The sequence below is a fragment of the Lissotriton helveticus genome, chromosome 3_2, assembly GCF_964261635.1.
Source record: "Lissotriton helveticus chromosome 3_2, aLisHel1.1, whole genome shotgun sequence".
Taxonomy (NCBI): domain Eukaryota; kingdom Metazoa; phylum Chordata; class Amphibia; order Caudata; family Salamandridae; genus Lissotriton; species Lissotriton helveticus.
Genome location: NC_136062.1, coordinates 418,327,011 through 418,352,448, shown reverse-complemented (window position 1 = coordinate 418,352,448; position 25,438 = coordinate 418,327,011).

Sequence of the window (25,438 nt, the reverse complement as noted above, 5' to 3'; positions counted from 1 at the left end):
CTTCAACTAAATCTAAGCTGTGCGCTTCTCCTGTTCACTGTCATTACTCCCTTTTTTATAAACACTGAACAGAAATTATCTAAGTCATATATAATGTGAAGGAGGGCCTCCACATACCCTGACATGTTACCAGTGTTTGTGGATTCCTCAACTCCAATGGCTCTGATAATTATGCACGGTGAGCACCACGCTCTGGATTTTTTTCACTCAGATATGTTGCCTGCTTTGAGCAGGTGAAATGCCCAGGTGCAAATCTGCATCAAAATAGCAAAAAAGTGTATTCCACACCCTCTCGTAATCAAGAGTATTATCCACACTCCGGAATTACATGTGTCTGGGGCAGCAGATCTGCCATTACTGTGGGAAAAGTTCCCTCTCTCTTCAACTCTTCCCACACCCAATGATGTAAAGGGCCCTGAGGGGACCTTGACGAGATGTTCATTGCTGGCCTATTAAAATTCATTGCTGACCTATTAAAATCATCCTCTCTGAGAGTCTCGAAGTCTTCTAAAACCTTAATCTGATTGATTCTATTGGGCGGGGTCATAGGATGGAAATGCAACGATGGAGTTGTGACTGGCTCTAAAATGGTCAGTCTGAAGAGGTTGAGTTGTAGAGGTGGTATCTAGTCCATGTATGATTTTACTAATTTTCTTCTCAAAGAACATTACCAATCTATCACAAAGATCTTGTGATGCATGGACCTGGTTATTTAGGCATTCTGGTTCAGAGAGTTCCTGCATTATTTCGAATGTACTTCTAGCACTGTTGGAGGCAGCCAAGATAGCGTTGGAGTAGTATTCTGCTTTGGCTCTGTTAATTTCTATCTTATATTTACTCATGGTTTCTTTTAAGGGTACTTTGTCCTCTTCCACATATAGTTTCCTCCACTTCCTCTCTGCTATTTTGCAGCATATTTTCCGTTATTTAATCTCTAGACTAAACCAAGAGGCTGACAGACTCTGTGATTTTTTTAAATTCAACTACTGTGTCTGCGGAGGTCCATGTTTCAGTCAGGAATAAGGCATCCATATCATTTGAGTCCAGTAATAGGTGACTCTCCGTATAATATTTCATCAACAATCTGACATTTAATAGACCGCGTTTAAGATTGTTGAAACTTTTTTCCTTATTATATAAAGTCAGAGTATTGGTCCTAATGGTGTTGGTGGTGGTTGCCACCAATTTACCTCATGCTAACAGTTGTTCTCTGGTGTCCTGCAAGTGGCCTGGCTTCTTGGTAGTACTCTCCAATCCGGCAGCATGGCTGGTGTTGTGCGCAGCGGGTATTCAGACAGGCTTGTCTTTGGCACATCTGCGCTTGCATCTGCCTTAACTAGTAAGGGGTTTCCTCCTATTCTGTTTGACTAGTTGAGCCAGTAGTTTCAAGTGCTCAGCACCGGCACTTAATCAACACTGGCGCTTTTCATGTGTACCAGTTAGGCACACATTAATTTATGGTTAATTTATGGTAGGCCGAGGGGGATTAAGTAATTTGCCCAGAATCACAGTAAACACTGGATGGTGAGGCGATGTCTAGAATCTAACCTGGGTCCCAGTTCCGAAATTGATGCAACATCCTTACCCCACTTTCATGCTTAGTAGTTGGTTCTGTCTTAGGCACCACTAACAGGAGAAATGGGCTGGTGCCAGCTGCCTCCTAACGAGAGCCCCAGCACTTATTTTTTTACAAATTAACCACTTGAGTAAATATACCCCAGCCCCCATTAAAATTAATTGTGTTTAGAGACATTTGGCCCAGTTCTATTTATTACCTCCTGCAGAATAGGACTTATTTAAACATTTTACCAGGATTGATTCAGGGTTGGTTGTGGTTATCAGTTCAGCCCTGGGTGGCTGGAAGGGAAAGGGTTCAAGCAGTGGGAGTAGCACAGGAAGAAGTGTTCTTTTAGTTTTGGTCTCTGGAAACCGTAGCATTTTTTCATCATATCAAGGGGCATATTAACAAGCCCCTTGTGCCACCGGAACGTCACTGTTTCGATGCTCCGATGGTCAGCCACGTCCGCTGCATGTAAGAACGGTGGAGCACGGCTGAGGGGGATTTCGAATGACGACCACAAGGGAAAATCAAAAAAATTATTTTCCCTTGTGTTCGTCTCTCGAATCCCCCCAGCCAACCCCACTGCCCCACTGCTCTTACCTACAGTGGCCGTGGTTGCCGGTGGTGCAGTGGGCTGCCCCATATTTACAAGGCCCCCTTACATGCATTACACTGCATGAAAGGAGTGTTCTATGGGTGTTGCTCTGGGTGTTCCCAAGCAACACCCAAGGATTCTGACACATTTCCAGATTTACAAGGTTTTGTAAACCTAGGAATGAGTCAGATTCAAAAGTGGCCCAACAAGGAGAAATACCTTCATTTTTCTTTGTTTGTTTCTATGGCCTTGATGTATCAAGATTCCATTTTGCGAATCTTAAATAGCGATTTTTAGCGAATCGCTATTTAGAATTCGAAAAATGGAATGTATGTAAAAAATCGCTTTCTTTAGCGATTCCTTATTAATCTTTATTTGCTAATTCGCATTTTGCGAATTCGCAAATAAGGAATCATTTCCGATTGATTCCTATGGGCCAGGAGGCCCATAGGAATGATTGTGAAGTAATTCTCAAATTGCGAATTCGCAATTTGCTAATAGCAATTTGAGAATTATTTCAAGGGTGCAGGGGTGTCTCATGGACACCCTGCTGCACCCCTGAAACTTACATATGTGTGCATATGGCACACATACATGCCCTATGGGCATGTATGTGTGTCACATGCCACCTTCAAAATTGTCATATTTTGGTTTTTGAAAGGATATCGCAAATTAACACGAACCTCAAATTGGTGTTAATTTGCGACTCCTTAACCTGAATTAGCAATTTAAAAAAGTTTTATCCATGGCATTTAAGGAATCGCAAAATTGCGATTCCTTAAATGCTTATGCAAAATAAGGAATCGCATTTTTTTGCGATTCCTTATTTTGCTAATTTCTCATACATCCCAAAAGATGCAAAATGTCCGTTTGCGATTCATTTAGTTAATCGCAAAAGACTTGATACATCTAGGCCCATGTGTGCTATATTCTGCAGAACACATAGAAGGAGGAAAACGTAATTAATGATTGTTTTTGTACAAGAAGGTGTCCCTTCCTGTACACAACCATCATCCCTGGAACGCAGGCACCCTTGCACCATGGTGTAAGCATGTCTGCCTAGGAGCTAGGATCCTATAATGCCAGGCCAGCACAGAGAAAAGCATTGGGATGCCTCGTATTGTTGTAAATACAACGCATCCCTGCACTTTCCTAATGATGCAGCTCAGCGCAGCAAGATGGCGTGCAGTGCAGTGTCATTATCTTGTAAATATATCCAAAGTGTTTCAAACTGAAACAATAAAGATCAGGCGATAAAGTGGAGAGTATATATAAGATTTATTCACCAATGGTTCATCTCGCAAGCCTCCAAGGTACATCTTAACTGCCTCACACTGGCTCACCAAGGCATCCCACACCAACATTCATAGTTAAAGAACCATGCTGCAAAGAGGTTGAAGTGGGTAAGGATGGTACCAGGAGGGTATAACTATATGACCAATGACATAATATATAACTGCGAAGCAAGAAGTAAGGATACAGTGCAATGTCTAGTGTCTGCTGGTGTGGAAAATTCAATGAAAAATCAGCAGATTAAGAAAGAATGCATCCAGCCAATCAATACATGGTTTAATTGATTTGGACAAAGAGTCACAACAAACCCCTTTCCATATGAATTACAAATATTATTTTTCCTGAACTTAATTTTCATGACATGCTAGTGTTCTGCTGGCTCTCTAATTAAAATAACTATGGGGTAAGGAGTTTTTATTTGTTTGACATCAATTCCGTCGACAATGGGGGTAATAGATAATCTCTCCGTTCTGTATGTTTGACAATTCTAAAGCGCAGCAAAATAGTTTTTTACTCGTGAAGTTTCAGGAACGTGTGAAACATATTTTCTTTCAAGTCCTTGATTTATTTATATTTTTAACTTGAACCTAATCTCCTATATGCTATCTGGAAACCTTAGCTTCACGAGTCTTGCTATACTTAACTGTGCCTACTTTGTGATTTGAAATAATTGTCTTTATCATCACATTTCTTTAAACCAAAATTGGGCTACCTTTGAGTGACATAGATAGTGAGAAGAAGTGGCGTAATGGCCCGAGCTGCCGACTTCGGAGCTGGTGGGAAATTAGTTTCAGTCTCAGCGTCAACAACTGGTGATTCTGGGAAAATCACCTAATCTGTCCATGCCTACAATTCAGCGGCTTGAGACCCTCACGGGTGATTTGCTGCACTTGATAAATCCTGGATTTATTTATTTATTTTATAACGCTGTTGAGAGTGGTGCCATCAGACCACATCATGTCCAAAGAGCTTTTTACCCAGGCACTCCCATGATATAGACTAGCATGTTAGCTCTTGGATGATACAGTGCGCCTTGAAGTGATACACAGGCATTTTACTTAAAAATGAATTCATATATTCAGAAGTTAATTACACCCCATTATGGGGCATATTAGCAACGCTTTGCGATAACTATCGCAAAGCACGCTTAGCGCTCATTTTCATAACGCCGGCTATCACAGGTTTTTATCGCGGAGGTATCGCGTTATTAGCAACGCGTATCTCCAAGGCGATAAAAATTCCTGCGATAGCGGGGAAATCGCCATTTTGCAGGGAACATCGCTGGTTTTCCAGCGATGTTCCCTGCAAAACAGCGATAACCTTGCTGATATGACCCTGTGGTCGTATCAGCATAATCCACCCCCTATGTTAGGGACAGCTCAGTCAGGATTTTAGCAGACGTTAGATTTTGGCGAAAACCACAATTTTTGCCAAAATCTAACGTCTGCTAAAATCCTTTGGGCTGCCTTGTGAATATCACAATGTCAACATCAGCGATATTTTACAAGGTAGTCCATTGGGGTACGCCCACTTTGCATCTCATTAGAGATGCAAAGGGTGGCGTCGGGGAAAGAGGGTGCTAACATGCGATTATGCATGTTAGCACCGTCTTGTAAATAGGGCGATAGTTTTATCTCTGCCCTTTTTGGTTTTTTAAGCCAAAAAAGCACAGATAAAGCCCTTGTTGATATGCCCCCTAGTGCGGTAAGATTTTCAGGAATTCCTTCATCAAGAAAAGTCTCACATAAGAAACTGATTAGATTTTGTTGTTGTTATCCAACAGGTAAAGGAGTCTACAAAGACTAAGATTAATTTGACTTGGAACCTTGCATAATTTATGGGCCAATTATATCCAAATTTTACAGTTTATCTTGAGCTTCAATAGGCCTGAATGGAGTGGAAGCACAACTGACACAGGTCTTTACCCTTCTGCTCCATTGTTGTGTTCATTCCTGGCTGCCAGTACTCATATCTCACTTACATTTATCAGACTTCTGCCTAAAAGACCTACACGTGCAACAATCATTTCCCTGAGCTTAGCATGAAGAACCAATGTATTTTCTGTGAAGTCTACGCTATGGTCACATTTAATTAATTTCTGACTATTAAAAAACACATAACTTTGGAGCATATTACAAGGGTATTGCGCCACCGAAGCATCGCCTACTACGACGCACCAGTGGCGTAATGCCCTTCTTCATATTTACATACGGCACAAAGCCAGTTTGAATGGCCTAATGCTGCCTTGTAAATATCGTACTCTTTGATGATGTTTTCTGTAACAAAGGGGCCGGTATTGGGTGTTGCTGTAGGCATTGCTGTGGGCGTACCCATACAACATCTCTGGCTTTTTGACACTGCCCCAAATTATCATAGCGGAGCTTGGGGTCCGTAGCGACAAAGATCCCTAGGTAGCAAAACCCATCCTTTACTACTTGTACCAGACAGTCTCTGGGGAGAGCTGGTGCATCGCCACCCAAAGCGTAGAGGAGAGATTTATTCCAATTGATAAGAATAGCCAGAACATCTGCCAAAGGTTGTGAAGATGTCCAAGACACATCTGAGAGACATTTTGGGGGAGGCCAAATAGAGTAGTATATCATCTGCATGAAACGAGATGTGATCCTCCCACTCTGCCGACCACCACAGACCTCGAATGGCCGGGTCACGACGGATCCTGTCCGCTAGTGGCTCCAGAGAGAGGGCGAAAAGCGGGGGTGACAGCGGACACCCCTGCCTGGTCCCCCGACTTAAATCGAAGGAGTCAGACCGTTTGTTGTTGACTTTCACCTGCTCCAGAGGCTCCGAATAGAGGAGTCTGACCCATGATATAAATGCAGGTCCAAACGCCAACTTGGAGAGGACCGCGAAGAGGTAAGGCCATTTGATGGTATCAAATGCCATGGAGGCACCTAGAGACAAGATTACAGCCGCCTCCTGGATGGTTTCTACCCTTCCAAGTACTCCATGCTCTCGTTGCAGACTCAAGGCCATATTACGTTGGGGCATAAAGCCTAACTGGTCTGGATGCACCAGGTTACTAATTACCCGCGACTGTTGGGTGGCCAAAAGTTTGGCAAGAATATTCGGCTCTGCATTAGGCAGGGAGATGGGTTGGAAGGAGGCGCATTTGTCCCTAGGCTTGCCCTCCTGAGGGATGACCACTATTGATGCCAGACGTTGGTCGGGCGGTAGCGATCCCACTCTCCTACTCTCTTCAAACATAGCTCGCAGATGTGAGGCGAGTTTGTCAGGACATAGTTTGTAGAGTTCAATTGGCAGCCCATTGGGACCTAGCGCCTTTCCCGGTCGGAGATCCTGATCGCCTGTGCGATTCGTCATTGGCGATGTTGCTGTCCAAAAAACTCTTATCGTCCTCAGAAAGGACTGGGAGTTGGATATCTTGCAGGAGGTCAGCAGAACCAGTTTCAAGGAGGGACGTTTGTGTTTGATACACAGCACCATAATGCGCAGCGAACGCAGTGGCAATTTGGATGGGATCCATGATAGTTTCGCCATTGCTGACTGTCAGCTGGGGAACAAGTCTATTGGTCCTTTCCTTTTTGTCTAACCAGGCCAGTAGCTTCCCTGCTTTGTCACCCCATTCGTACACCCTGCCGTCTCTCTCTCTCCCTAGATTTGGCCCTGTCACTGGCGATGCCCTTATATTCATCTTTTTTCAATTGCAAGAGGTGTAGTGTTTCTGGAGTTTCCCACTCACCAAGTTCTTTTTCCAATCGAAGGATCTCCCCCTCAACCATCTGGAGCTGTTAATGTTTTTCTTTCCCGACCCCCGCTATAAGAGAGAGGGCTATCCCTCTCTGATTTAAACGCCTCCCAGAGTATTTGGGGGAGTGAACGGAACCCTGGTTCTCCTGAAAGTAACATTCAATGGCTTTCAAAAGTTCTTTGCAAACCACTGGGCTCTGCAAGTACCAAGGATTGATGGGCATATCGTGCCAACCCGTTGGTCCCCAAGGATCAGCTTGGCCCACATGAGGGAGTGGTCAGAGATGCCAGGTGCCAGGTGGTGGATATCGTGTATGTGAGTGAGTTGGGAGGCAGGCATGAGGAGATAGTCAATACGTGAGCAGCTAAGGTGTGCACCTAAAAAAAAAGTGAAGTGCATGTTCCTGGGGTAGAGCGCCCTCCAAACGTCTGAGAGGCCAAGAGCTTCCAGGAAGTCAGGGAGCCAATGAATCGATGGGCCCACCTGATGGGGGGTGGCGGTCCAATAAACCGCTTTATTAAAGTAACCTCCCACCATCAGCAGGCCTTCAGGAAGGGAGAGCAGTTGGGTACCCAGGTCCGTGTATGCTTGGCTTTCCAGCCAGGGAGGGACAAAGACCGACACTAAGGTAAACATGTTGCCCTCCCACTGACCAGTGATTGCAATGTACCTCCCCCATTCATCGGAGTGCGAAGATTGGATTGAGAAGGAGAAGGAGTATTTAACCATGATTCCCACACCCCTGGAACCCCTGTGAAAACCGGATTGGACCATAAGTCTGTACCCCCATCTGTTCATAGCTTTACACGTGTTACCAACGGCTTTACACGTGTTACCAACGAGATGCGTTTCCTGAAGGAAGACCACATCTGGAGAGTGGCGCTTTAGGTATTGCTGGACTAGGGTACGTTTCACCTTGTCCCCGAGCCCATTCACATTCCAACTTAAGGTTAAAACGTTTATCCCAGTGTGTTTCCATAACCGTGTATCTTGTGGGAGCCCTCCTCTCAGAGCCTTAATAATCGTTGATGCCGATTGAACTATAACAAACAATCAGTCCCCCCCCCAACCCCCATCCCGAATAACCCCTCCCTGCCCCCCTGCACTCTGGGCTTAAACCTGCCCATGAAACAAACTGTGCAGAGTGCCTGTCGCCCCAAAAAAGGCACCAACAGTAGCTAAATGTGGGGAAAGAAGCTCCAACCCCTCGTCCCTCTATCCACACCCCAGTAAAAATAAAAGTAATTCCCCGAGTGGGGCAGTCACCTATGTTTTCACAAACAGAAGAAGTGGAACGTTGAGCTCAATGTTCACAGTTCTGCACGAAAACACTGCCGTCTAGTTTTTGATCTCAACTATCGTTGTGGACAAAGATCGAGGTCAGAGCCAGTCAAAGCGAGGACAGACGTTATGTGGAATTCCAGGCGGGGTAGAAAATCAGCGGGGGTTATGCTCCTCGGCATCTCTCTAACCCTTGAGCCAGTCTGCCACCCCCTCCGGATGTTCAAAAACCCAGGCCTTTCCATTCGCCTCGACCTGCAGTCATGCCGGGAAGGGCATAGTATATTTCATCCCTTTGTCCCTCAGAGTCTTCTTTACTGCTAGGAAGGACCGTCCCTGCTTCTGTACTGTCTGAGTGAAGTCTGGGAAGAAAGAGACGTTGGAGTTTACATATTTGTGCTGCTGTGCGATTCTGGCACTCTGTAATTTCACATCCCGGTCACGGAAATGAAGAAGTCTGGTGAAGATGAGACGAGGAGGGGCTCTGGGCTTTGGACGCCCTCCCGGGACTCTGTGGGCCCTTTCAACCACAAAGAATTTCAAGAGGCCCTTGGGACTAAGATGGTTGAGTATAAGGTCCTCCACAAACAAGTCTGGTATCTGCACCTTCAACTTCTCCTGTACTCCAATGATGCGCACGTTATTATGCTAGGAGTGCCCCTCGTAATCGTCCAACTTATCTTCGACAAATTTCCTAAAGGTTTGGAGGACTTGGACCTCATTTTGGAGTTGTGAGACGTCACCGACGAGACTTCTGGTGGTTACCTCGAATTGCTTGACCTTTTCATGCGTTTTGGTGAGATATGCCCTGATAAGTGTCATTTCCACCGTGATGGCGTCAGTCTGCTGCTCCATAGAAGTCCGCACCCCAGCGATAACTTCCATAACGTCCTTCAGGGTAAGATCGAGGGGTCACCCACCTATCCTCCTGTGGACCCCCCCGGGAGAGGTGCTCTGGGTCAGCAGCCTTGGGACAAGTGTACCGATCCAGCTTGCTCTGCTGTGTAACCTTTGGGCCTCTGCCGCCTGACATCGTGCCCCTACTGAGTCGGGGGAGGACCTCCCTGTGTTCCTTTCTGCCTCTGGGGTCCCGCCGGCTATATCGCGGTGTGTCCAGCTATTTCTGAGGGGAGGGCGCACTGACGACGGAGTCCTCCCCACCCACCTCTGAGCAGCACCGTTGAATGGGGACATTGCCTCCTCTCTGTCCCCGTAGTGTCAGTCCACACAACTGCTGGTCAGGACGCACTCAGAGCCTGCTATTGCCTGCTATCAATACTGTCACTCTGGAAGGGGCAGACTACGCAGCTGCAGGGAAGCACAATCCGCTCCAACGCACTCCCCCAGAGCCGATGAATTCACTGCTGCAGGTTCCAGACCCCCACACATGGGCACCGTGTCTCGTTAGGGGGGAGAAAGAGAACCCCCGGTGCCGTTTCTGGTCAGACCCACATCTCGTGGACCGGAACACAAGCCGCTGTGTAGAGTGGTGTCTCACCCCCACTTCAGCGCTCCTATTGCTTCCCGGGATTTACTCGAGGTCCTGGCATCCGATTGCGGACAGGCCCCAAATTACAGCGGTCATCATTCACTCTGGTCACGAGCCCGGCTTGTCAGATAACCGGCTTGATCGAGTCCAGGGCACAGGCGGATCGGCAGGTTTTGGACAAACAGTCAGGACCTGCTCTAAATCACGGCCATCACGCTGCCGTGCATAACCACGCCCCCCAACTTCAGCTTTCTTATACATAATTATATTGTGAAGCCTAGAGCCCCACATTTGTGTTTCTCGTCTATGCCCTACATATTACAAATAGTACACTTTAACCCTTTCCATGCTCGTGACGGAACTGTTCCGTCACGAGCCTCGGGTGGGATGTGCTGGTGACGGAACGGTTCCGTCACGGCCCGCTCGCCGTGCCTGCGCGGCGTGAATTCCGCGCCTGCGCTGATGTTCTAATGGGCGGGCGGTGCGTGACGGAACTGATCCGTCACAAGCACAGCTCGCCCGAGGGCCGTGACGGCGCGGTTCCGTCACGAGCACGGGACCGCCACGCGGCCCCGCCTACCCCTTAGCGCTGTGGCGGAATAGCCGCCGCAGCGAAGGGGTTAATGTTAGTCCAGTTTGTTGCTTAAATACCTTCTCCTGCTCGAATGTTTCTATTCACAAGGGACCTAAATTCAAACTCATAAATAAATCAAATGTATAACTTATTTCTATGTTATTCTATTACAGATCGTGCACGTTTTAATGCCTTCACCATTTCATGTCTTTGATTTGGCATTCAGCTTTTAATTTTGCTCCTCTCTAAATCCAGTAAAGCAGAGATTTACACACAAGTAACAACATTCCTAACTGTGAATTCTCCAGAACTTTAATTAGCATTTCACAGATTATATTAAAGCAGAATCCCAACCTGCCTTACGTTTGCCACAATGTCCCCAGCAGAGAGAACTGGCTGAACCCTCAAATGCCGAAATAATTAGCATCAGCCATTTAAAATCTCCAGTGAATTTACAGACCAAGAGACCGGCATTGCTGAATGGGCATTAAAATGTCAGGATGGACAACTTATGCCTGCTTAACATTTACTGATACAACCAAAGGGAAACACTTTGAAAGCTGATATTTACTTTCATAAATATAATGAGGTAAAGAGAAGTGGCTTTAAATTACAGGCGAAACTGCGTTTAGTTTTTTTTATTTATTTATTGGAAAACTTGCAAACTATTTAGGTGTTACATCCGCCAGGCGTGAGGCAGACACACGAGCAAAAGTGTACCTATGATTTGCCCAGGCTGTGTCACTAATAGTCGAAGAGGCAGGTGTGAGGAGGAGAAAGTTTACATTTATACCTATTTTCCAACTTTGCCTGTGTACTGCACTTACAGCACACATACAAGTGGGAAAAGTCTTAAAGGATAGGAAGTATAGGAAGTGTCCCCATCCAGTACAGAACTTGTGCTTCATACAACCCAGACACGCTTGCACTATGGCGCAAGGGTGTGTGCGTTGGTGCATGTAAGCCAAAAGTGGGGGAGATAAAAATGCACCATATTTTAGTAGATTTTTTCTCACTCTCTTTGATGCAAGGCAGCACTGCAACTCTAGTTGCTGCACTAGATGCGTAGAATATTAGGGTCATGCTGCTTACTTTTCATTGCAAATTTCTAGGCCATGGTAAAATTTTAATTTCACAGTGCAATTCAGGTAATTTTGAGAAATCTATATTATGCTTGTTACACAAAATTCTCAAAATGACGCCTTTATGCCACACTGCGAACACGCCATTTGTGGTCAAAAATATCCAAAAACACACAGGAAAAACAGATGTTTTTTCTGTGCTTTTGTTTACATTTGCTTGGACACATTTCACACTAAAATACAACACAAGAAGGCAGATTTTCATTTCACGTAATTTCACATAATTTATGTAATTTTGCAGAGAATTCAAGTAATTACGCAACAGCAAACAGGAAAATTTCACACACACCTTCAAATGGCATCTCAGTCCCTCTTATCTACACACTTCCTACAAACGAGATGTTTCCCAGGTCGAAAGGAGCAGTCTTCAGGTTTTCACTAATGAAGGATTCCTGCCCAGCCAATTCTATAAGGGTCCTACAAATGTTGCATTTCCAGAATCCTCCTGGTTTAACTCTTTCTCCGGGAAGAAATAGAGTGGGAATTCAAAATCCCTGATGGACTCTGGCCTTGTCACCCACTCTCAAGATTACTTTAAGTTGTGCACTGAATAAACCAGAGAGGCACTGCAAAGGGTTTTAGATGTAATTCTTGAAGCCACGCGTATTCCCCCTCCCCTCCCCCGCCTTTCCATGCCCGCGACTTTATCCCATTGGGCTGTATTAATTTTTAATAGAAGGGAGTGTGTGGCTCCCCTCCCTGAGTCTTTAGGGGCCCCTGGGATCCCATCCCCCAGGACCTAATGTGGGTGCCCAATGCCCACCTGGGGCACCCCCAACATACTAGGTAGAGGGTAGCTCGCTTGCTTGTATTTGCCCATCCTGGGTGCAATGGTAGCCGGAACTGCCCTTTTCTCTGTTTGTGTCGTGGGGGAGGGAGAGCAATATCTGTTTCCTTGCCCACAAGAGTGCCGGAAAGGAAACAAATGTGTGATCCCATCCAGTGGGAGAATTTTTGCAGCTCCTGCCAGACATGCACATACATGTCAAGTGAGCCAGGCTCAGAGAATGTGGCCCTTGTTCCTTTGTTATCTCAGGGAGGTAGGCCAAGCGCTCCTCCCCTTTATAGACCTGTGGTACCCTGTGGTCTGTAATGGCTCAGAAAAGGAGTGCCACATGCTCTCTCCCCTTTCACAAACATAGTGAGTCCCGGGGGAGTAATCAGCTTGAGAAGAGGAGCTCACGCACCCTCCCCTTCTTAAAAATGTGCCGAGTCCCAGGCATGGGGCCCAGGGGGTTGAAATAGTCTCTGGGAGAGAGGGTTTTGCCCCCATCCCATTTCAGAAATATGTTGGGCTCCTTGCAATGGGGTCCACAAGACAGTAATCAGCTTGGGGATGGGGGGCTATGCTCTGCGTTACTTTGTATTCACAAAACTATGCAAAGCCACTGAAATCAATGTAGTTGCAAGGCTAGAAAAATGCCAAAAAGGATGGAGCATTAAGGCTGTGGCACAAAAGTGATGTAACCCTGATGCAAAATCGTTATAACTCCCTTAGTGGCATTGGGAGGCTTTACAGCACAGCATCATTATCAGAGAAACCATTATTCTACTTCTGTTGGAACTGCCCCTTTCTGGCTGGCTAAGGCAAGACCCCAGATAGGCAGAACCTACCACTCCTGTCAGGTGTGGGTGATCACACACACTGTATAACCTGCACTTACCCTTGGGTGGCTTGTAACTGAGCAGTGAGGCTTACCACAGAGGCAATGTGTAAAGCATTGGCACAGCACTCACTCACGATAAATACCCTGAGCGTCACAAAAGAAACTTCACACGTGATGGCTGTAAATAATGTTTCTATTCAACACATATACAAATCTGCATAACATGAACTTCCTGTATTTCTGTACATAAATCACATTTGGAATTATTAATAGCAGTACTAGGCCAAACCACGTTCATATGACATCATCAATGTACATACTTAGGAAAAATCCTATTCTACACGTTGTCCACCCCAGGCCCACCCTAGTAATTCTTATCATTCAAACCACACAGTTGAGGGGTGCATCCTGAGTCACAGCACTATCAGAAATATGTACATACACAGAATTATACCACTATTTAGCAGCACCATGGGCCCAGGCCATATACATAAAACAAAGTATAAGGCAACACCACAGGCCAGTGTTGTGAATCACAGGCGGTCCACAGTCTGTCACTCCCACACACTCTCTCACTCCGCACCGATATGAGGTGCAACAAATATCAGGCAGGCCTGTACAGAACGCGCTCATACACATACACACTCAGCACCCTAATGCGGTGCAACTGATGCCCAGCAGGTCAATTGATAACATACTCATGGCCCTAAGCCACCCTTCACCCTCCAACTCATCCCAACTATTCTACACCCACTGATTAGAGGCACCAAGTCCTCCTCCTGGGCACCAGGCTGCATTCGGCCGAAGTTTCCCTTAATCAGAATCCCAGGGAAACAGGTGGGTGCAGGTAGCAGGATTAACTAGGAGGCAGTAAGACAAAGGGGGTTTGGCAGCCAATCGAGAAGTTCACTCACAAGATGCAGAGCAGAAAAGGGCTGATGGAAATAGTTGTTTACAGTAAAGGGATCCACTAGGTCCTTACAGCTCCAGCCCAGTTCTGCAAAGCACAGGGTGGGTCACATAGTCTCTCAACCCACTTCTGATCATTCTTGGAATCGAATCTCCAGCTCAGTCTATCATTTTCATCACCCAGGCACGAGCCGGGCAATATTACCTGGCAACTCCATGCTGTCGGAGAAGATTGGGTGAGGAGAGGGCAGTTGAATCGCCGTGCTGAGCACCAAAAAAGGAACAATCGATGAATGGAGAATGAAGCAGGGAGTACCTCTTGGAAGGAGAAGGCAACCTGTCAGGTGAACATTGATCAGAGTCGCTTCCAGGGTATCCGGACACAATGTCTGGTGCATAATGACATGGTTCGCAGCAGTCATACACTACGAAGAGTTGCAATTTTTCGTACCTCGCTGGAAAAGAGCCACAGTATCCGGTGCATGTTGAAACTGGTCACACCAGACAGTTCCGTTCACACACAATGAAGAGTTGTAAATTTTTTACCTCCCTGGAAATGAAGCACAACATCCGGTGCACGTTGATATTGTTGCGGTCGCACACACAGGCACAAGTTTAGATATGCCACACGGGGTAGAATGAGGCACTACTACGGTTATGCTCCCAGACACCACATGCAATAACCATGCCGTCAACATGTCGCACAAGAGAGATGTGTCATGGTCGATGAAGTGGGCCATGCATGACCCCTCAACATGTGAATCTCCTCACTATCAACAACATGCCAATGAGTGCCAAGGTCCCAACGATGTGGGACCAGAGGTCTTGGACGCGGGCAAGACTTTGGGGTTTTGCACAAGGCAATCCAGTCTCCATGAACAATTCACCCGCACTAAGATTTGGGATCCAGCAGACGAAGTGGGCACTTGAGAGGGCACTGCTCTCCTGGTGTCACAAGTAGCTGGTGTGTGTCTCTCGTCGGAGATCTTTGATGTTCCTGTTACCTCCAATAGAACGGAAGTCAAGTCAACCAGCCCTTGAACAGCACACTTCAGGGTGCCACACAGCAGCAGGAAGTCGGCCCAGGCCCACCACTATCCAGGAAAGGCACACTGCCATTTTTGATGACATGTATCCTCCTTGTGCACAACAGATTCAGCAGGCAGTGTGCACCACGTAACTCCAGGTTCTCTGGTTACATGTCCCACAAGTGTAACTCTGGCCTGCTGAAGGATGGCACCAGTAGTTATACTATAGTGTGCTTTTGAAGTTGGTGGGTATCCCGTTGAAGCATGGATGTCTCTCCTAAATTTCAGTCCTGTCTGCCATGAGGATGTGGAATGCAGATCTTAATCTTTAGTGCGGTTATGATCTGGCACTAGAGGTCAAATGGCAAAACCTCTTCCTCCAAACTATCCAGCCAGTCCTGCAAATGGCAGATGTCTGTCATTCCAGATTGCATGCCCAGTATTTTATAGCTGTCATTGGGGAATGCCCAGATGTGCTGCCCCAACCTCCACTGTAGATGCTGCCCCAACCTCCACTGTAGACTGTAGCCAAGCACAAAGACACACAAAGTATTTTAGAGCAGAAAAATGGTAACTTTGTAATAGTGGCCTTTCTACGTGTATCACGACAAAGCCACCTGGGTTGTCACTGCAAATCCAATGATAGGAAGCGTAATGGGGCTTCTTCGCTGCAGTCCACTATTACAGCCTGAAGTATTGCAACACTTCCCTCATGTTAGCCTATTGGAAGAGCAAACCTCATATGTAGTGAAACTCACATGGGTATTCCTCACTACCAAGGCAGGAAACAAGCATGTGTGACTGCCTTGCCTTTCACCTACTACTTGTTTCACCCTTTAAGATATACCCTTGGATGCTCGGGTGGTAGTGAAAGGTCTCACAGAAAGGCTTGTGATTTGAGCATCCCAGTTTGAGTAGTTGTGCATTTTCACATAAATAGACACGAAGTGGCATGTTGGACACATGCTTGGAAACACCATCTTTGCAAATGTGCACAACAGACTGCAATTGCAGGCTGGACATGTGGTTAGAGGCACCATCCGTGCCAATGAGCATACCAGCCTGCAATAGCAGGCTGGACACATATTTAGAAACACCAGGTAAGTACCATTTCCTAACCTGTGCGTGCACTCTTACACACTCCATTTACAGAGGGAAAGTGCTCCACGTCCCTAATACACTACAAGAGAATCAGCAAAATCCGGAAGGAGAATGCAAAAGGTTTGGGAAAATGCTCCCGGAAGTGATTCAGGTCTAACCATGTCCCATAATTATAGTTACTAAATCATCTATGTGGAATGATGTTATGTGTCTCTCTTTTAGAACTGTGAGAGGGTTAACAGGCTGGTAAAATGCTCCAGGACTGAAATGACCCAGTCTCACCATTTGAGAAAGTAAGGACTTAACCCAGTAAATGCACAGATTCCTAATCACCCACTTACATTCATGCAGTCACATTGTCCAACCTACTCATATTCATCTATCCTCCGAAATTGACCCAAGTGTTCTTTATAGCATTTAGACACCAACCCATTAATAATCATCCACCTCATGCACGTTCGCCTACTAAATGAAGCGCTTGTATTCACCCACCCTCCACTGATTTACTCAATGAACATTCAGGTTATGCTTATACATACCCACACACTAACTGGCAGAGGTTTAGTAGCACAATTCAGTTCAGAGTGTGGTGAATCGCATTCACCCACCCTATTCACCTGTCTCATATTCACCCACCTACATTTACCTTTCAACTACCCATCTCGTCACATTTATCACCCTAATCACATTTACTCACTCACCCACCCACCAACATTTACCTACATCCACCCACCCACTCACTGACAAGCTTTGCCCGTCTACCGTTACCCACCTATCACTAAGATTCCCCAACACACAATAAGCATTCACACTCCTATTTGCCTACCAACTCAAATTCACCCTATAACTTACATTCACACAAACCGTTGAACTATTTACTACTCATATTTATCCTCCCACTCAGCTTACTGATGGTATCATACACATGCACACACATAACAAAACACATACACATGAGGTGTCACTCAGAAAGACCTAAACATAGCTTTGACATGCTTGATTTACCTAGGATCCCTCTCTGAATCCTAAGAGTGACACTTGTTCAAAGGAAAAGTACTTTAATACACACACAATTAACAAAATGACAAATAATTACAAAAGGCTAGGTAGAAATAACACTTAGAACTACTCCTAAAGGGACCTCATATATTAACCAGCATACAAAATATCAACACCAAATAAAGGACACATTGTGCAACTAACTCCTAAATATATACTAGACACATTAGCTTGGAGGTTCCTTAAACCAGTTTTGTACCTGCATGTGCTATCCTCCCAACAATGATACCCCCTAACATAGGCCTATAGCAAGGCTATATTGGTGATGCTAAAACCTATAATAATGTATAAAACCCCACCAAAACAGAAACAGCCCTCATCAGTGGAAACATATAAACAATGATAAACACCTACAGAACCACAACCTAAAATACAATTTAAAGAAAGGAAGATGAGAGAGAATAAATCATGTTTATCTCTTTCTGAAGATTCAACACAATGCAACTTTGTTATGCAAGGTAGTAGCACGAAAGACTGGGCGAAGATTATTCGACCAGATTATTCTGCTTGAGTTTTGTTGGTTATTGATATCCCTAAAATAGTGTTCCTTTCCTTTTTGTGTGCTTGGAATAAAGGTGCACAGTTTTGTAATATTTGTAGACACTGTAGAGGATATTGGTGCATGAAAGTCATACTTGATCTTTTGGCAGTGTCTAATTCATTTCCTGATTGACAAAATGGCTGGCTCATTCAAATCTTGGCCAATATGCACTATCACATCTTTCCAGAGACACGGAAGGGGTAAAATCCTTTGATACATCAGCTCCCGTTTCTCACAAGTTCATATTGATAACAGGTCACCTGCTAAACACCCCAGGCTTTGAATGAATGAATAAAAAGTAATATGTAGAGCACAACGGCTACTTCTGAGGCAGCGTCCTGGTAAAAAAAGACTGATTACACGTCACTGCACAAAAAAGACTACATAAGATCCTTAAAATTAGATTCCTTCAGGTTGCCTGAAGATGTTCTGGTAAAGTGCTCCAAAGACTAGATACCAAGAAGGAGAAAGATCTGCCCCCAGCTTTAACTTTGTGCATTCCCGGTGGGCATTGACATTTTGGTTAAGAGAGTATAGTAGCCTTACTGGTATGTATTTTTAACCTTTCCTGAATGTACAAAGGGCCTTTTTGTAGAATCCCCTTTGGGTAATCATAAGTCTTTATTCTCTGCTTAGTGGGCAACTAGTGGAGTTGTTTCAGACCTTGATAAATGGATTGCCTTCTAGAGATATTTTTATACAAGGGGTGCAGCTGCATTCTGAAGCCACTGAAGCCTATCTACACCAGAGGGGCCCCTGGAAAAAGGACATTGGCATAATCCACTCTTGATGTGATTCAGACATTCACAATGTTTTTAAGGATAGCCACTGGGAGATATTTTAAGGTCTTAATTATTTAAATGTTTAGTATGTCCCAGTTGAACCCCTAGATTTTTAGCAACTGATGTTAGGATGGGAGCTTTACTCAGTTCAGTAGGCAATAGTATCCTGATGTCTAACGGGGGAGTTATCAAAGGTTCATAATTCCAATTTGTCCGAGTTCAGCTTTAGGCAACTGCTATGCATCCAGCTGGCAACTGCTATGCATCCAGCTAGCAACTGCAGAGAGACATCCCTGGATTAAGCAGTTTTAAACACTCATGGCAAGATGCAGTGACAAATTCCGGTGAACAGAGTTCTGTCACCATGCTCATAGGAAAGTGGTGAAAATAGAACTATCCACATTCCAACAAAATTCATAGCTTCTATGTGTCCTATTGTTAAGTGTGATACGTTCAGGTAATCCTGGCTTTTTACCTAACTATACTTTACTGCTGTAGTTGTTGTGCCCATTTTTACAATGTTAACAACAACGTTTCACTACCCAGAACACAATGTGATGTCTGTTAAAGGACCAGGACTGACTTAAAGTAAGACATTTGCCATGGGGAGACTTAGCAGGTCTAAATGTTCACACAACAGCGCCACTCCTAAAGTGTAGCCAGGCAAAGAGTGTTGAAGAGCAGTAGTGTGCATAAGTAAAGTAGCAAGTTTCAAATGCCTTAAAGTGCAGGACTACAAATTAATCTGGTGTAATTCAAATGTTTAAACGTTTCAGAAGGTTCGATGCTGTAGCAGGGTGGACCACCCCTACAATTTCATAATATTCAATAAGGAATAGGTGAATGCCCCCAACTGTGTCCTGGAATTTATTTCTTAAAAAGATTTTCTAACTTGTTTAATCCTCTATTAGTTCTGGACACCAGGCAGTGTCCTTATAGAATGAGTGTGAAAAGTAATGAGTTGTAAGAGAATGCATTGAGATACGAGTGAGAGTGCAATACATAGACTTTTTATGCTTAAATCTGTCTGACAGAAGTTCATTGGACCCAATTTCAACGGGAGGGCACTACATACCCTGAATTATGTCTCCTGTAAATTGAATATGTGATATGAACGATCACTCTAAAAAACAATGTGTTTACTAAACACTAGCAAAGTATAGTTGATCTCAAATTTGGGGGTCTGCAGTTGAATAAACACTGATAAGCCCTAATTTTAAAAGGTTTGGCAAAAACTCAGAAACACCACTGAAATCCACAAAACATTAACACCTAAAACATGACAGCCTACCTAAAGTAAAACAGGCAAGGACATAAACAATTAGAAGGTCAGCCCCACTGGATTTTGAAGGATATTCACAGTAATAACTTCAGGCCTATGACCTTTCCCAACACATGTTCAATTATCAAATTCCAACACGTACCTTCGGTTTTGTTAAGAAGAAACACCACTTGCAACTAGGGGCGATACGGTCACTTAGGACACTGCCTTTCCCAATCAAAATATGAAAGTTTCTTATTTGAACATCTGGTTGCATGGTATCTAAGGGCTACTCTCAGGAAAACTACCAGAGAGTTGAGCACAGGTTAATTTAGGCTTGCCTGTGACTTCACCCTGACGAGAATTATGGTTGCTGCATAAGTAGGGTTTCACCCCCTTAAAGCAGTAACCCAATTTCTTACACCCCTGAATCCCTTCCATATTTATTACTAGTGGTAAAAAACAGTGGGGCCCACCATTTTACCCACAGCCATGGTTTTAATACTATTGTACTTGTTACAAAAGGCAATTTGTGGGTTCACTGACAAAATATTGAAGTATAAAATGTAGATGTTAAAAATATAGAAAAAATATAGAATGCTAAAATATCAACTCCCTATACTTAAACATGTAAGTACAAAAATATTGAATCAAAATTATTGAAATTAAAAATATGGATGTAAAACATATCGATTTAGAAATATAAATAATGTAAAATAATATGTATTGAATATATAAATAATTAATATTATCTTTAACAAAATTAATTAAATGTAATATACATTTTAACTAAATATAAAAAAGAAACATAATTAAAAAAATGTAAACACACAAACATAATAATTTATACCTATACATATATTTACTTTAAAACAATTATTAACTTTACCTTTATTACATTTTTAAACTTTTAGATTATATAAAAATAATATCTATACATATATCAATATTTTAAAATAAAAATCATCTATAATTAATTAAAACATTAAACTATTAAAGAAAATTAAAACGTACATTTCGCAATCCGATAAATTCAACAGTACAGAAAATGTTGGATAGTGGAATAATTAAATTTACTATTCCAACTCCAGTGACTATCACAGTAGATGTTCACACTCCAAAGAGTGCAAGAGTAGGGAAAGTGTTGGAAAGCAGAGGGGGAAAAATGACTATTCCCACTCCAGTGAGTACAAAAGTAGTGTAAATGTTGGATAGGGGAAGAATTACATTTAGTATTCCAACTACAGTGAGTGCAACAGTAGGGCAAATGTTGGATAACAGAGGGGAAAAAAATACTATTCCCTTCTCCAGTGAGTGCTACTGTAGAGAAAATGTTGGATAGCGGAGGAGCTAAAATTACTATATCCATTCCAAACAGTGCAACAGTAGGGAAAGTGTTAGATAGCGGAGGGGTACAAATTACTATTCCCACTCCAGTGATTGCAACTGTAGGAAAAGTGCTGGATAGTGCAGGGGTAACAATTACTATTCCCACTCTAGAGAGTGCAACCTTAGGGAAAGTCCAGGATAGCAGACGGGTAAGAATTACTATTCCCACTCCAGTGAGTGCAACAGTAGGGAAAGTGCTGAATAGCGAAGGGGTAACAATTACTATTCCCACTCCAGTGAGTTCAACAGTAGGGAAAGTGCTAGATAGCGGAGGGGTAAAAATGACTATTTCCATTACAAAGAGTGCAACCTTAGGGAAAGTCCTGGATAGGGGAGGGGTAAAAATTACTATTCCCACTCCAGTTATTGCAACTGTAGGGAAAGTGATGGATAGCAGAGAAACAAAAATTACTAATAACATTTAAACAACAGATTTTTTTTAATAATCTGAAAGATAAATAAACAATTTAAAAAAAATATATGATTGAATATATTATACATACAAAAGAACACATATTACAATATTAATTACAATTAACAAAAAGGTACAAATATTATATACAATAAATTATGAAATATATTTATAAACAATATTTACTTAAAATAAGCAAATATTAACAAGTAAACTAATTATTTACAACATAAATGTATCTATTTTATATTCTACCCTATAACACCACACCAATAGAAAAAGACTTCAACATTTTTATTTGAATGTATTTCCATAATTAACATAATTGATAATGAATTAAAAAATATTATTACTAATTAATAATTTAAATTAATTTATAACTGAATAATTCATCAATAAAATATAAATTACTGCCCACCCTTCCCACCATTTACACTCTAAACACCACAACACACACCTAAAATTAATTACACAATGACCATAATTATTTGCCAATTAGTTAATTAAAATTAATTAACAACCAGTTATTAAATACGTAATAATACATTATTTAATACATTTAATACTATAAACTCCCAATTAACCAAATATTAATAAATACAAATTGTTCAATAAATTTAATATAATTAAATTCTTCCCACCATATTCCCCTATAAACCCAAAACCCCGCTACAGAACTAAAATTATTTAATACATTTAATACTATAAACTCCCAATTAAACAAATATTAATAAATACAAATTGTTCAATAAATGTACTATAATTAAATTCTTCCCACCATATTCCCCTATAAACCCAAAACCCCACTACGCAACTAAAGGGGCAAAATTCAAATAAAAAAATATAATAACCACTAAAAATAATCAATACATTTTATATAATTGAATTTCTTCCCACCCTATTCCTCAATAAACCCACAACCCGCTACCGAATTAAAAGCGAAAAATTAAAATAAAAATACTTAATAACTACTAAAATGTTAACACTTATAATAAACATACAAACAATTCTTATACAAAAAATATATCATACACATAAAATATATACATTAATAAATAATAGATATTATTAACAACTATATTTTTACAAACGAGATCAAACACTTTGATGTTTTTTAAATCAATATTACTTACATAAAATTGATATTCTTGACAGCGAGAATGTGTCTGTCGATATTCCTGACCCATGATATTTTTTACACAATATTCTTCCAATTCGATATCTTTTACTCGATATTCTGTCTCTGCACCCAATTTATGTAACAAAACCATAATGTTTACGGGAAGATGAGTGGTGGAATACTTCGTTGTAATCAATAGCTTTGTCAGGAATCTACGGGGCATATTTATGAGGGCATTGCGCCACTTGAGCGTCACTTTTTCGGATACTCCGATGGCGCTATGCCCCCTTCATATTTACACTTTGAGTGTCTTGGCGCCCCCTTGTAAATATTGGCCTCCATGCCGCAGTTTTCTGCGTCAAAGGGGTGTGCAATGGGTGTTGCTGTGGATGTACCCCCGCAACACCCATTGCTTTTTTACACTGGGCCTGTAAATTTGAGGCAGCAATAAAAGTAACGCCTTTGAAAAGGAGGCGTAGAGTGGTGCAACAAGACAGGTACACCGAGGAGAAATATTATTATTTCTTTTCGTTTTTTGGTCTTCCTATGTGTGCTGCATTTTGCAGCACACATAGATGGAGCAACAACACACCATGAATGACTGTTTTTGTGCAGAAAGGCGTCGCTTCCTGCACAAATACAAATATCCCTGCAGCTCAGGCACCCTTGCACCATGGTGCAAGGGTGCCTACGCTAGCGCTAGGGAGCTTTTTTAGCGCCAATGTAAGGGAAAACACAGGGGTGCACTGAATGCCTGTCAATAAGGTGCATTCCGGCGTTTTTTTAAATGATACTATACAGTGCTGCTAAAATGCTTGCAACGCCCCGTTGCTCCATTTAGTTGTAAATATGTCCAAATCTGTGTGTAAAAAACGTAGAAATTGGCACAAAGTCATAGCTTTCCTTTCTGTCGTGCCATCCACTGCAAATGTTTGCAGTCTCATTGCAGGCTGGCATGAGTCTCATCATAAATGTGCAGATAAAGCAGGAGGCAGCTAGAAGAGATGTCAAAATTGAGCATGTTCAATGAAGGATTAGAACGTGAGCTTTTCTGTTTCTGTGTTTGTGCCTGTTATCGATAGGCAACAGCATGTTGATGGCCAATTAAATATCTCAGAGAAAACGTGCCCCCTTAGCATACTGAGGACAGGCCACCTCTGGCCACCCCAGCCTGCCCTTTAGTAAACCTGGCACTTGAGTTCAGATAACATGCATTTTGTCGTCCTGCAGTTGTCATTCCTTGCCCTTCCACAGCCACCTGGAAGCATTTTGGATGTTATTGTGGCGCTAGGGGTGTGATAGGGAGACAATCCTGTGATGTCATTGGCGTTCAATGGAGACTGACGTCACTTCCGCTTGGTCTGGCATTTTATGGAACCAGCGTTCATTTTTGTTAGCAACACTTGCAAACAAGATTCTCTTCATGGATCTCGTTTTGTGATAAAGATTGCCACTCAGACATGTTTAACAGAATGTCTTCACCTGCCCCCACAACTATTAATGATTTTGACTTTGGAGAACATTCTAAATCAATACATTAGATCACCTGTGTATGGATCCGGTCCCCTCGGTGTCGGACGGTGTTCTAGAAATGAGACAGTGAGGGGCATATTACCAAGCAATAGCGATAATTATGGGTATTGCTTGGTTAGAGACAAAATGTTACCGCTGAGCTGCGGCGATTTTTATCGCAGATAAACCTTGGTATTACCAAGGTTTATCGCAAATGCGATAAAAACGGCCGCAATGCATGAATATCGCTGAAAAGTCAGCGATATTCATGCATTACCGAGCTAATGCTCTTAGCCATGTTATCTACCTCCCATTGGATAACATGGCTAAGAACTGCTCAGGGCAGGTGTTAGCTTTTGGAGATATTCGCGCTTAGCGCGAATATCTCCAAAAGTTGGTACTAGGAGATAGCGATGTTAGCGACTGTTTCCAGTCGCTAACATCTTCGCACGCCCACTTTGCAGGTCATTAGTGATAAATTTCACTGACATGCAAAGTGGGGCCCGAGATGGTCACTATCTCCTACCAGCTGTCGCTAACTGGTGTTAGCGACAGCTAGGTAATAGGGAGATAATTTTATCTCCGCTTTCTTGGCTTTTAAAGCCAAAAAAGCGGAGATAAACCCCCTTGATAATATGCCCCTGAGTATTTTAGTGCAGAGCTCTAGACACCCTCCTGCGAAACAGCGAGAGAAAGCCCAGGAACCAGCAGAGCTCAAATCTATGGGTGAAAATTAGCAGTGCTTGTCAACAAATGAGTTATAATGGTATTAAGAAGTAATTACCCTGTGACGAATTTATTGTGCTCTGGGCAAACTTCCAAAAAGACTGAGGTTGGGAAAACGCGGAATACAAAGCTAAATGTCTGTGGCGTTTTGCAAATGGTGGGTGGGGGGGCAGTACACGTGTGCTGAGTGCTTTTTCATGGAGTGCATGCAAAGTCTGTGGATCTGTAACACTGGATGTAAAAATAGGAGTTTTCTTTGCTATTTTGCAGAAAGAATTTGGCACAGGGGCATGAGTAGTGAAAGACGAAGTCTGAAAACATATGGA